This window comes from Bombina bombina, chromosome 2, assembly GCF_027579735.1.
Source record: "Bombina bombina isolate aBomBom1 chromosome 2, aBomBom1.pri, whole genome shotgun sequence".
Classification (NCBI taxonomy): domain Eukaryota; kingdom Metazoa; phylum Chordata; class Amphibia; order Anura; family Bombinatoridae; genus Bombina; species Bombina bombina.
Genome location: NC_069500.1, coordinates 1,024,152,043 through 1,024,166,345, shown reverse-complemented (window position 1 = coordinate 1,024,166,345; position 14,303 = coordinate 1,024,152,043). Strand labels below are relative to the sequence as shown.

Sequence of the window (14,303 nt, the reverse complement as noted above, 5' to 3'; positions counted from 1 at the left end):
TGCTTGGGTGATCCTCTTGCAACTTCCTGTTGGGAAGGAGAATATATCCCATAAGTCAGTGATTTTTAACCTTTTTTTTGCTGTGGCACACCACCATCCCAAAATTTAAAAAAAATCACACATTGTAGCCTAATACAGCATATATATATATATATACACATACACACAAACACACACATACTGTATTTATTGTGCTATTATGCCATGCCTCCTACAAACTACCCCTGCACTGGGAATAAAAAACAAGCAAAGTTTAAAAAATATGTCACACTGTCAGTCTGCCGTGGCACACCTGAGGATCTCTCACGGCACACTAGTGTGCCACGGCACACTGGTTGAAAAACACTGCCATAAGTAATGGATGACCCGTGGACTGAACACACTTAACAAGAGAAAATAGGTTGGCATACGAGGGGGCAAACTTATAGCAGGCCCCCATAGCAGTCCCACATCTTTTGAGATAGAAAATGCCCTCAAAAGTGAAAAAATTATGGTTTAACAGAAAGTGCGTCATCCTAAAAAACAAACTTCTGAAAAGGAACACTGTAGTTGGTATAGTGGGACAAAAACATAATTTATGTAAGAACTTACCTGATAAATTCATTTCTTTCATATTGGCAAGAGCCCATGAGCTAGACACTTATGGGATATAGAATCCTACCAGGAGGGGCAAAGTTTCCCAAACCTCAAAATGCCTACAAATACACCCCTCACCACACCCACAATTCAGTTTAACGAACAGCCAAGTAGTGGGGTGATAGAAAAAGGAGTAAAAAGCATGAAAAAAAGGAACTGGAAATATAATTGTGCTTTATACAAAAAAAACACACCAAAAAAAGGGTGGGACTCACGGACTCTTGTCAATATAAAAGAAATTAATTTATCAGTTAAGTTCTTATATAAATTATGTTTTCTTTCATGAGTCCATGAGCTAGTGACGTATGGGATAGTAATACCCAAGATGTGGTACTCCACAGAAGAGTCACTAGAGAGGGAGGGATAAAAAATAAAAACAGCCATTTTCCGCTGAAAAAATTAAATCCACATCCAAAAAAATAAGTTTTTCTCATAATTGAAAAGAAAAAACTTAAAACATAAGCAGAGGAATCAAACTGAAACAGCTGCCTGAAGAACTTTTCTACCAAAAACTGCTTTCGAAGAAGCAAATACATCAAAACGAAAGAATTTAGTAAATGTATGCAAAGAAGACCAAGTTCCTGCTTTGCAAATCTGATCAACTGAAGCTTCATTCTTGAAAGCCCACAAAGTGGAAACTGATATAGTAGAATGAGCTGTGATTCTCTGAGGTGGGGCCTGACCCGACTCCAAATAAGCCTGATGAATCAAAAGCTTTAACCGGGATGCCAAAGAAATGGCAGAAGCTTTCTGACCTTTCCTAGGACAAGAAAAGACAACAAATAGACTAGAAGTCTTCCTGAAATCTTTAGTAGCTTCAACATAATATTTAAAAGCTCTTACAACATCCAGAGAATGCAAGGATCTCTCCAAAGAATTCTTAGGATTAGGACACAAAGAGGGAACAATTTCTCTATTAATGGTGTTAGAATTCACAACTTTAGGTAAAAACTTAAATGAAGTCCGCAAAACCGCCTTATCCTGATGGAAAATCAGAAAAGGAGACTCACAAGAAAGAGCAGATTATTTAGAAACTCTTCTAGCAGAAGAGATAGCCAAAAGGAACAACACTTTCCAAGAAAGTAGTTTAATATCCAAAGAAATGAGGACAAGGAGATGAAATATCCCACAGAATACACACTGGAGATAGACAAAACAAAGTGAGTACCTTTTTTAAAAACTGCACATACACGTATTTAGTATCCGGGTCTTATCAGAGCCTACTCACCCCTAAGAAATCCAAAGACTTGGCATTGCCAAAGGCAGGAACAACTTTTCACTCCTCCTATCATGCAGCTCTTGTTAGCCGTCAGAGGAAGCAGAGTATCCAGGTATCCGTATGCCTTACTGCGCTGAGAAATTGCTCAGCACAATCTGCCCTTCTGTGTTAGCTTCTGTCCTGAAATCAGTGTGCAGCAATGAGCTGTAAGGAGGTGTAGGTGTGTCAGCATGTGAGGAGGGGTGGAGGCTTTCTTCGCCCGGTGCAGGTGTAGATACTCACAGCAAGAGAGATACAGCAAGTACCAAATGTCACAGGAAAAGAGAGAGAGAAGGCGGTCTTGCTGATAAAAAGTTCCTTTATTGCAACATCAAGGTTAAAAAATCCATGCAGATTCAAAGTGCAGAGAGAGGGTGAAAGCACTAGACGGTTGACATGGTTATGATTACAGCCCAGGGCCGAAACATGTCAACCGTCTAGTGCTTTCACCCTCTCTCTGCACTTTGAATCTGCATGGATTTTTTAACCTTGATGTTGCAATAAAGGAACTTTTTTTTTTCTTTTTCTTTGAGGGGAAATCGCGCACGCAGTCCCCCACTACCATAAATTGTGCAGTCGAGTTTCCCGCATGTGGGGAAATCGCAGGGGTCAGCGAGATTGGGGTGCAATGAACCAGCTTCGCCCTGGGAGGAGAGCCATCTTAGTGATCATGGCTAAGACTCCCCTGCCAGGTAAGTATAATAAAGGAACCTTTTTTTTTTATCAGCGAGACCGCCTTCTCTCTTTTCCTGTGACAATATCCAAAGAATGCATAGGCTCAAAAGGAGGAGCCTGTAAAGCCTTCAAAACCAAATTAAGACTTCAAAGAGGAGAGATTGATTTAATGACAGGCTTGATACGGACCAAAGCCTGCACAAAAAAGGGAATATCAGGAAGTTTAGCAATCTTTCTGTGAAATAAAACAGAAAGAGCAGAGATTTGTCCCTTCAAGAAACTTGCAGACAAACCTTTATCCAAACCATCTTGAAGAAACTGTAAACCTGTGAGGCCATGCTGGTGCTACCAGAAACACAACGAATGTTCCATGATGATCTTGGAGATCACTCTTGGAAGAACCAAAGAACTGCTAACGCATCCACCGACTCTGCCTGAGGATCCCTGGACCTGGACAAGTACCTGGGAAGTTTCTTGTTTAGATGGGAAGACATCAGATCTATTTCTGGAAGACCCCACATCTGAACAATCTGAAAAAACACATCTGGATGGAGAGACCACTCCCCGGATGTAAAGTCTGACGGCTGAGATAATCCGCTTCCCAACTGTCTACACCTGGGATATGTACCGCAGAGCTGGATTCCACCTAAGAAAGTATCCAAGATACTTCTTTAATAGCTAGGGGACTGTGAGACCCACCAGGATGATTGACATATGCCACAGTTGTGATATTTTCTGTCTGAAAACAAATGAATGGTTCTCTCTTCAACAGAACCCAAACCCGAGGAGCCCTGAAAATAGCACAGAGTTCTAAAATATTGATTGGTAACCTCGCCTCTTGAGATTTCCAAACCCCTTGTGCTGTCAGAGTTCCCAAGACAGCTCCCCAACCTGAAAGACTTGCATCTGTTGTGATCACAGTCCAGGTTGGACGAACAAAAGAGGCCCCTTGAACTATACAATGGTGATCTAACCACCAAGTTAGAGATAATCAAACATTGGGATTTAAGGATATTAATTGTGATACCATTGATTCAGCATACAAAGCTGAAGAGGTCTCATATGAAAACGAGCAAAGGGGATCGCGGACGATGCTGCAGTCATGAGACCTAAAACTTCCATGCACATAGCCACTGAAGGGAATGATTGAGACTGAAGGATTTGACAAGCTGAAACCAATTTTATTCATCTCTTGTCTGTTAGAGACAGAGTCAAGGACACTGAATCTATCTGGAAACCTAAAAAGGTGACCCTTGTCTGAGGAATCAAGAAACTTTTTGGTAAATTGATCCTCCAACCATGTCTTTGAAGAAACAACAATAGTTGATTTGTGTGAGATTTGGCAGAATGTAAAGACTGAGCTAGTACCAAGATATCGTCCAAATAGGGAAACAACGCAATACCCTGTTCTCTGATTACAGAGAGTAGGGCACCGAGAAACTTTGAAAAAATTCTTGGAGCTGTTGCTAGGCCAAATGGAAGAGCAACAAATTGGTAATGCTTGTCTAGAAAAGAGAATCTCAGAAACCGATAGTGGTCTGGGTGAATCGGAATATGAAGCTATGCATCGTGGACATATAATGACCTTGCTGAACAAAAAGGCAGAATAGTCCTTAGTCACCATTTTGAAAGTTGGCACTCTTACAAAACGATTCAATGAATGAATTTTCTTTTTTTGGGACAATGAATAGATTTGAATAAAACCCCAGACCTTTTTCCTAAAACGGAACTGGTATGATTACCCCTGAAAGCTCTATATCTGAAACACACTTAAGAAAAGCCTGAGCCTTTACTGGATTTGCTTGGATGTGTGAGAGAAAAAAATCTTCTCATAGGAGGTCTTATTCTGAAACCTATTCGATACCCTTGAAAGACAATACTCTGAATCCATTGATTTTGGACAGAAACTGCCCAAATGTTTTGAAAACATTTTAATCTGCCCCCCACCAGCTGAGCTGGAATGAGGGCCGCACCTTCATGTGGACTTGGGGGCAGGCTTTGGATTTATTCCAACTTGAAGAAGGTTTCCAATTGGAACCAGATTCTTTGGGGGAAGGATTGGCTTTCTGTTCCTTATTTGGTCGAAAAACACGAACATGATTAGAAGCTTTAGATTTACGCTTAGGTCTTTTATCCTGAGGCAAAAAAACTCCCTTCCCCCAGTGACAGTTGAAATAATTTAATCCAACGGAGAACCAAATAAAGTGTTACCTTGGAAAGAAAGAGATGGTAATCTAGACTTAGATACCATGTCAGCATTCCAATATTTAAGCCACAAAGCTCTTCTAGCTAAGATAGCCAAAGACATAGATTTAACATCAATTTTGATGATATAAAAAATAGCAGCACAGATAAAATGATTAGCATGTTGAAGCAAGCGAACAATGCTAGACAAATCAGAATCTGTTTCCTGTTGCGCTAAGCTTTCTAACCAAAAATTACATGCAGCTGCAACATCAGCCATGGATATAGCAGGCCTAAGAATATAGCCAGAAAATAAATAAGCTTTCCTTAGATAAGATTCAAGTTTCCTATCTAAAGGATCCTTAAAAGAAATACTATCTTCCATAGGAATAGTAGTACGTTTGGCAAGAGTAGAAATAGCCCCATCAACTTTGGGGATTTTTTCCCAAAACTCCAATCTAGCTGCTGGCAAAGGATACAACTTCTTAAACCTAGAAGAAGGAATAAAAGTAGTACCAGGCCTATTCCATTCCTTAGAAATCATATCAGAAATAGCATCAGGAACTGGAAAAACCTCTGGAATAACCACAAGAGGTTTGTAAACAGAACTTAAACATTTACTAATTTTAGTATCAAGAGGACTAGATTCCTCAATATCCAAAGTAACCAACACTTCTTTTAATAATTTATGAATATACTCCATCTTAAAGAGATAACTAGATTTGTCAGTGTCAATATCTGAGGTAGGATCTTCTGAATCAGATGATCCTCATCAGGAGGAGGATAATTCAGTATGTTGTCGGTCATTTGAAATTTCATCAATTTTATGAGAAGTTTTAAAAGACCTTTTACATTTATTAGAAGGCAGAATAAAAGACAAGACATTCTGAATCGCATCAGCAATAAAATCTTTAATATTCACAGGGATATCATGTACATCAGATGTTGAAGGAACAACAGGCATTGTACTTGTACTGATGGATACATTCTCTGCATGCAAAAGCTTGTCATGAGAACTGTAACATACTACAGCTGGAGATATAATCTCCACAAACTTACAACAGATATACTTAGCTTTGGTAGAACTGTTATGAGGCAACAGGATTCCAACAGTGGTTTCTGAGACATGATCAGATTGAGACATCTTGCAAATGTAAGAGAAAAATATAAAGCAAAATTATCAATTTCCTTATATGGCAGTTTCAGGAATGGGAAAAAAATACAAACAGCATAGCCCTCTGAGCACAAAAAAAGAGCAAGAGGCATATTGGAAGTGGTGTTTAAATAATTAAATTATTTGGTGCCAAGAATGGCGCACAACGCAAATTAAATTTTTTGGTGCTAACGACAACCGGAAATGACGCAACTCGCGTCATGGCAGATGCAACCATGTGCAAGGAAACCTGGGGTCAACTAAGATGCCGGAAATGATGAATTTGCGTCACCGAACGTACCTTCGTGCCAAAAAATTCTTGCACCAAGAATGACGCAATAAATATCAGCATTTTGCTACCTCACAAGCCTAATTTTGCCCACGAAATTAATGAAAAAGCAGTCAATTTTGAACAAAATACTATACCCCAGGTAAGAATGAATAACTTCCTAAATATGTTTCCCAATTTGAAACTGACAGTCTGCAAAAGGAAATATACATAAACCTGACTCATGGCAAATATAAGTACAATACATATATTTAGAACTTTATATTAATACATAAAGTGCCAAACCATAGCTGAGAGTGTCTTAAGTAAAGAAAACATACTTACCGAAAGACACCCATCCACATATAGCAGATAGCCAAACCAGTACTGAAACAGTATCAGTAGAGGTAATGGAATATGAGAGTATATCTTCGATCTGAAAAAGGGAGGTAGGAGATGAATCTCTACGACCAATAACAGAGAACCTTTCAAAAGATTTCCCGTGAGGAAAACCATAGAATCAATAGGTGATACTCTCTTCCCATCCCTCTGACAAACACTGTACTCTGAGAGGAATAGGGCTTCAAAATGCTGAGAAGCGCATATCACAGAAGAAAATCAGGCACAAACTTACTTCACCACCTCCATAGGGAGGCAAAGTTTGTAAAACTGAATTGTGGGTGTGGTGAGGGGTGTATTTATAGGCATTTTGAGGTTTGGGAAACTCAAAATGCCATACGTCACTAGCTCATGGACTCTTGCCAATTACATGAAAGAAAAGCATTTAATATCTCCTAAGCCTGCCTTGTGTGGTATAGATGTATAAAGAGCCACTACATCCACTGTTAACCAGCTAGAGACTGATGTCCACAGAATAGAATTTAGGATATTTAACACGTTTAGTGTCCCTGATGTAACTGGCTAGGGAGACCACCAATGGTTGAAGAATAGTATTCAACCAAAGGGACAGATTTTCTAAAAGGGAGGCAATACCACTGACGATAGGGCGTCCGACCACATTGTCTAATTATTTGTGGACCTTAAGTAGGTTATGGAATAGTGGTGTCCGTAGGGAATCAATTAATAGAAATTGTACAGTATCCATATCAAGAAAACCACCATCTAGACCATCATCCACTAGGCTCCACAATTCTTTTTGGAATCTATTTGTGGGATCACCTGGGAGGTTAGTATACTGCTAGGGTTTTTAAGCTGACGCTGAGCTTCCTCAATATAATCCACCATATTCATTATTAAAACCAGTGGCGGTTCTAGACAAATTTTACTGGGGGGGGGGGGGCAGTGTTTAATCAGAGGGGCACATTACAAAATGGAAACAAATGATATTTAAACATTAAATACTTTAATTTTGCTTTACATTAAAATCATACCCTAGCATCATATTGAGCCTTCCGAACATAGGAACAGCATGGAGGCAAGCACCTCAAATCATCTCTTCAGTTTTTAGAATGTTTTATGGGCATAAAAAAATTGTCTGTGACATACCCACCCATGTAGCCTTCAGAATATTTGTTATGGGCATACAAGAGAGACCTGGGAGGTAATTACGTTATACTAATTCACTTCAGGTTTCACAATAGCGGTATAAGGGTATAAAGGAATAACCTGTTGGAAATCATATTATAACCCTAAAATATCATAAGCATCCCAGGCTCAGTTAACTATTTGGCTGCCACAGTGGTTCCATGAATCGATCAAAGCGTATCAGTTCTGTTTGGTAGCCAAAGGGTTAAATTGGACATATGCACCCCATGCTATATATGACACAAACCCCATTAGAGGCTGCAGGGGGTGATAGCAGTAAACTGCAGAAGAGCGAATGAGAGAAAATGCAAGTGAAATAGATGAATGAATGGAGACAAAAGGTTTGGGAAATTATGCAGACATCATTCTATCCAATAGGTGTTTACATCCCCTTAGCTCTCTTAGCTCTACCGATCTGCCCCAGTTTGGGAGGTCTCTTCTGCTGATTTCCCACTAAAAAGGAACTGTTATCCTGCAGACGGCAGCTGAATGACATTTGCCCAACCTCGGCATCAGAGCCAAAATGCCCCATCTTATCCTCACTGTAGGGCAGAATTTCAGACATTGCTACAGCATATGATCACTGTGAACCGCTGAATTGTGTGAGGAGATCCACTGGAACGTAAATTGCTATCCTTTTGGGTGGTGAAGGGGATCCTCCAGGGGGGTTAACGCTGAGTATGGGGGTGGTCCTGGGGAATGGATAATCTGGGGACCTGTAGGTGGTAAATTAGGAGTCCAGCGACTGGAAGAATGGGGATCTTCAATGGGATAAATCAAGGTCCTGGGGGAGGGGAATAAAGCCAACTTGAGGTCCGGTTTCCCAGCTCCATTTTGAACGATTCTACATCATAAAGAGAAACACTGGCAGCAGAATGATGATGTCATGCGAGGGGGGGCTCTGACATCAGGAGGCGAGTGCGGAATCACAATGACAGCAGCAAAACAAGGAATCCACTTCACGGATAAGCTCAGGGGGGGCCAGGGACATTTTTACAGGGGCACTGTCCCCTGTAGGCCCCCCGTGTAGAACCGCCACTGATTACAGCCGATCCCCCTTTGTCTGCTGCCTTTATCACAATTTGTGTATTGGAATGTAGTTCAGTAAGGGCTTCCCTCTCTTTACAACTCAGATTAAAGTGGGTGTTATTTTGTGTGTATTTTAGACACTTTAGATCCTTCTCTACTCTTTTGGAAAGGTTTGGTGGCTACATTAAATTGTTTACTTACAGAGCGTAGACAAGACCTCTCACATAGTAGCAGTAAAATTGTAAATAAAGAAGTATGCATAAACAAGCAAGGCAGACCAGGGGGAGTTTTTCAGGGATCTGAAAGTGCTCGAGCTAAATATCATGATAATCAAAATCATGAAATAAAGACAAATATCTAAAAATGTCACATATTACTTATTAAATTATTGTTTTACAAATATTATACTCACAAGATCAAGAAGTAAATTAAAAAAAACACTCAAACGAGGCTCCAGTTTTCTTGGTAAATTATTATGACAAGGAATATTAAACAAAAATGTGAATAATTTCAACTAATCAATTATTATAATCTGGTCAAATTGGCTTTAACAATAGAATTAAAAAAGTTAAGGGACAGTAAAGTCAAAATTAAACTTTTCACTGCGTTTTCTCACTAAAACTCTACACCTACTATCAGAGATAAGACAAGGGGAACTAATCTTAGGTGGCGATTTCAACCTTGTATGGGACCAATATGTTGATAGACTAGGCCCCAAGACAGATCAGTCTCTTCCCTATCCAAAGCATTTAGATCCTTAATTTGTCAATATGATTTATAAGATGTATGGAGATCCTTACATCCTCAGGGAAAAGACTACACATTTTACTCCACCCCCCACAAATCACACACTCGAATAGATTATTTTTTTGTTCCCGCCAAATTACTAGACAAAGCATCACAAGTGAAAATAGACCCAGTTTCATGGTCAGATCACGATGCCCTACATATGATACTAGACGCTCACCCCTTACCACCTATAGGCCCGACTTGGAGACTGAGAGACTATCTATTAACAGACCCACTCACCAAAGTAGCAATACAAGAAATAATTACAAACTTCCTCGAGATAAACGACAACCCCCAAACCTCTGATGAAAACATATGGGCCACACTTAAAGCTGTATTAAGAGGGCACCTACTTGACATGGAGGCTGACTCCAGACAAAAGAGAGGGGCTACCCTCTCCTCTTTGGTTACCCAAGCTAGAATACTGAGAGAACAATTAACCAAGTCATATTCCATTACCACTAACGACAAGCTACAAGAGGTTAACAAGCAAATACTTGACGCTGAACTTCAAAGGACACACAACACCTTAGAGAAATTCAAAAAATTATATTACCATTTTGGTAATAAAGCCACATCTCTACTAGCTAAGAAATTACGCCACCGTTCTGCACAATCTAGGATACTAACTATCAAAAATGAACATGGCCTACCCGTCTCAGCCCCTAAGGATATAGGCAAAGTCTTCAAAGACTTCTACCAGTCACTGTACAACATTGAGGCAGATAACTCTAAACCCCATACCTCCCTGACAGACACGTCTACCTTCCTTGAGAACCTTCACCTTCCTTCCCTAGACCCAACACTCACTCCCCTTTTAACAGCCCAGATAACCACACAAGAGGTCATCAGTGTCATCAAATCACTAAAACTTGGGAGGTCCCCAGGCCCGGACAGCTATACAGCCCGCTTTTATAAAGCCTATCAAGGGATACTAGCCCCCTTACTTTGTAGAACCTTCCGAGAAGTAATGCAAAAAGGTTAATTTAAAACGGAATTCCTCGAAGCAGGAATTATCACGATTCTTAAACCAGGGAAAAACCCGGAACTTTGCAGCAGTTACAGACCTATCTCCCTCCTTAACCTAGACATTAAACTGTATGCCAAAATTTTGGCTAACAGAATGTCGAAAGTAATCCCCACTATCATACATCTGGACCAGGTGGGATTTATTCCGGATAGAGAAGGCCCAGACGCCACAAGACGAATTCTAGACATACTTAACTTAGCGTCCAGGGGCGGGGCCCAATTCGTGGCCTTGTCCCTGGACGCAGAAAAGGCCTTCGATAGGGTCCGGTGGAGATATCTTTGGGAGACGTTAAGGGTTTTTAAGTTTCCGGACCCTTTTATTAAAACCATTCAGGCTTTATATTCCCACCCCACTGCCCGAATAAGAGGCACAGGCTTCCAATCAGATACTCTCACCATCACTAATGGCACTCGGCAGGGCTGCCCCCTTTCCCCACTGCTCTTCGCCATAACCATAGAATCTCTAGCACAAGCAATTAGGATAGACCCCTCGGTTAAAGGTCAGGAAACCAATAATCATACACACAAAATTTCACTTTACGCGGATGACATCACCCTTTTTGTAACTTCCCCTGTAGAATCCTTATCAGCAGTCTTCAAAATCATTGAAACATTTAGCCCCATAAGCTTCTACAAGCTAAACATAGATAAGACGGAAGCATTGCCAATTAACATTTCGCCTCAGACACTTAAAATTTTACAAAACCACTACAAATTTACTTGGAGATCGGATTCAGTTAAAGTTTTAGGAGTTCACTTAACTCCAGACCCTGCCTCCACTATACACAAAAACTTCTCTGAACGACTCCTAGAATTCCACAAACTACTAGGTTCCTGGGAATACAAAGAAATCTCTTGGTCCGGGAGGATAGCTGCCATCAAAATGTCATTCCTCCCCAAGATCACTTACCTCTTCCACTGTATACCATATAATATCCCAAGACCTATATTGAATAAACTCCAAGGGTTAATCACCAACTATATTTGGAAAGGCAAACGCCCCAGGACAGCGAGACACACACTAGAACGACCTCTTGCACAAGGAGGACTAGCCTTACCTAACCTCTTTACCTACTTTAATGCCTCCAGACTCTCCCACATTCTAGATTGGAATAACGCTAAAGCAGCAGTATTTGGCTGGTATCTAGTGGAGTCCTCCACACTTCCTCCTGGCCTTGCCCTTTCAGATCTCTTGTGGATTCCTTCACATCACAGACATAAATTAGGACCCCTACACCCCACTCTTCAGGATGCCCTGAAACTTTGGGATTCAATCCGTCATGATCCCAACATATCGCCCCACCCCACTCCAGCCCTCACCTTGTCGGCAGCGATCTCTACTCTACCAGAAACACACCCAGACAGATGGCAAGTCCTACATCTCAAATCAGTCACTGACTTTTACGACACTGGAACTTGGCTTTCTCACCCACAGCTCTGCGCCAAATTTAACATACCCCCGAAACTTCAGTTTGAAGCTTACCGAATCAGCTCCTTACTCCGCTCATGGGGATACCCGATAAAAGCCCTTAGACCACCTACTAGATGGGAACAGATGTGGACTAACGCACACAACATAAAACATCCTTTATCTTTACACTACACCCTCCTGGCAAATACCAAGCCCACCCTTAAAATCCCACAACACACAGCCTGGGAGAAAGAAATAGGATTTCAAGTAGAAACGGACATATGGCAGCATAGGTTACAGATCACCAGAAAACTACTTCACTGCTCTACTCTTTGGGAGCTGTATTATAAAATTTCCGTCAGATGGCATGTAGTACCAGTGCATTTACACAGAACATACAACTCACAATCTCCTTTGTGCTGGCGGTCATGCGGACAACCAGGCACTCACCTGCACATTTGGTGGACATGCCCAAAAATACAGCCTTTATGGAAAAAAATATACAACATGCTTAATCGTCTAGCTATTTATCCTCCCTACCTACCGGAAGTTACCCTTCTCCACATGCCAGTTCCCACCATAGACAGCCCCACCGAGGCCCTTATGATCTACCTCTTCATGGCTACTAAACTGTCCATAGCCAGGTCATGGAGGAACAAAAGTCCACCATCCCTTACACAAATAATCTCTACTATCAGACATATCAGACTGATGGAACAGTACTCCTTTCGAATATTGGACAAGACAGACTTACACATCAGAATTTGGCACCAATGGCTCACCCTCTTCCCAGACTAGCCCAGCCGGTCGCAGGAGTCCCTCTTAAGTCAGCTCACACCTCCCCCCTCTCTCCCACTTAAATCAATCCTCTCCTCTCCCCCCTGTATTGTATTCTTAGTAGTATACTTTACCATTCAGGTAAACATAAGCATACATACTCATCCCTATTCCGAGTGAAGCCTACTCTTAGCTTCCTCAGATGAAGACTCTCACTGTGTCTCTCAGGTGTTCACCCCCTTACTAACTTTAATATACGGATTTTTAGTGCCACTATTCTTTCTACGATATTTGACAAACCTTCCTTAATCTAACATGAGTTGTAGGTATCAAGAAATATATTATTTTACACATCATCTTATTTGTCATTCTATAAGGTTTAATAATTTTACCCCACTATTACTTCCTCAAACTATAAAAAGTAGACAAAGTACCTATAACCAGGTAACCCTTCCTTGTTACAACGACTGGATATACCAAAGCTACCTTAAATACATGTAGATTGCACTACAGTAGTTCACCTAACTCCAAGTAATGTTTACCTCTAATATCTTGTAGCCAGTACGTTGTATAATTATTTTGTTCTAACGAACTGTACCTGCCTTTGTTTTGGTTTTGATGTATCTATATGTGATTGTCTCAATAAAAATCTTTCAATAAAAAAAAAAAAAAAAAAACTTTTCATCAGAATCACCATCACAATCACTATCTAGCTCCCAGAAGTGAATTGTGGCTACAGGGCATACCTATGTATGCTTTACAACAAAGGATACAAAAAGAATAAAGCAAATTTGAAAACAAACGTAAATTGGAAAGTTGTTTTAAATGGTTGCATGCTCTGTCTGAATCTGGCCAGTTTAATTTTGACTTTACAGTCCCTTTAAAACAGGCAAAAAAATATAACAGACGGTTTTAATTTTTGGTCAGGTTCCTAGATTTTAAACAGATTTATCAAGCACAGAAAAGTTTCCAAACATAAAAAATAATTTTCTATAATGCCCAAACAAAATGGCAATAGTATGTACACAATAATATGTTATGAATCTCGTTTTCAGCCAGTGTTTTTAAAATACAAGTAGTGAATCAGCCCTTTCAGCCACTATTTTTCACTTCTCTCTTAAAATTATTTTACTGTGTGTACAGCCATTTAGGTATACAAGAAAAATGTAAGTCACATATTTCTCTTAGTATAGACACAAGCACAAACACCTACTATTACTGCTTATTAAAGAGAGACATAAAAGGTAAAAAAAAAAAAAAAAAAAAAAAGAACCATCCCTTGCAACCAAGTATTTAACCCCTGAAAAGGGATAAAACCAATAGTTAAAGTCAGCCCAAGAACAGCAATGCACTACTGGGAGCTAGCTGAACCCCTTTAAGGAGCCAGTGTCAAGATAAATGTGAGGAGACACCAATCAACAGCTAGCTCCCATTAGTGGGCGCGATCCAATATACGGTGCAGGTTTTGGCGCAAGCGTGGAAACCTGCGCCGCCCGTAGTTTGACCTCGCACATCGAGCTATCACATATACGGCGCCGGCAGTTGTTAA

General features: G+C 40.4%; 1 protein-coding gene and 1 non-coding gene across 9 annotated transcripts in view; both read right to left on the bottom strand.

Moving 5' to 3' along the window:
• BLTP1 (bridge-like lipid transfer protein family member 1) overlaps positions 1-14,303 on the bottom strand; it is a 1,044,923-nt gene that overhangs the window by 927,554 nt on the left and 103,066 nt on the right. The window lies entirely within an intron of this gene.
• On the bottom strand, positions 2,425-2,594 carry LOC128650556 (U1 spliceosomal RNA). The gene has a single exon (XR_008400850.1). It is a non-coding gene; the product is annotated as a U1 spliceosomal RNA (small nuclear RNA).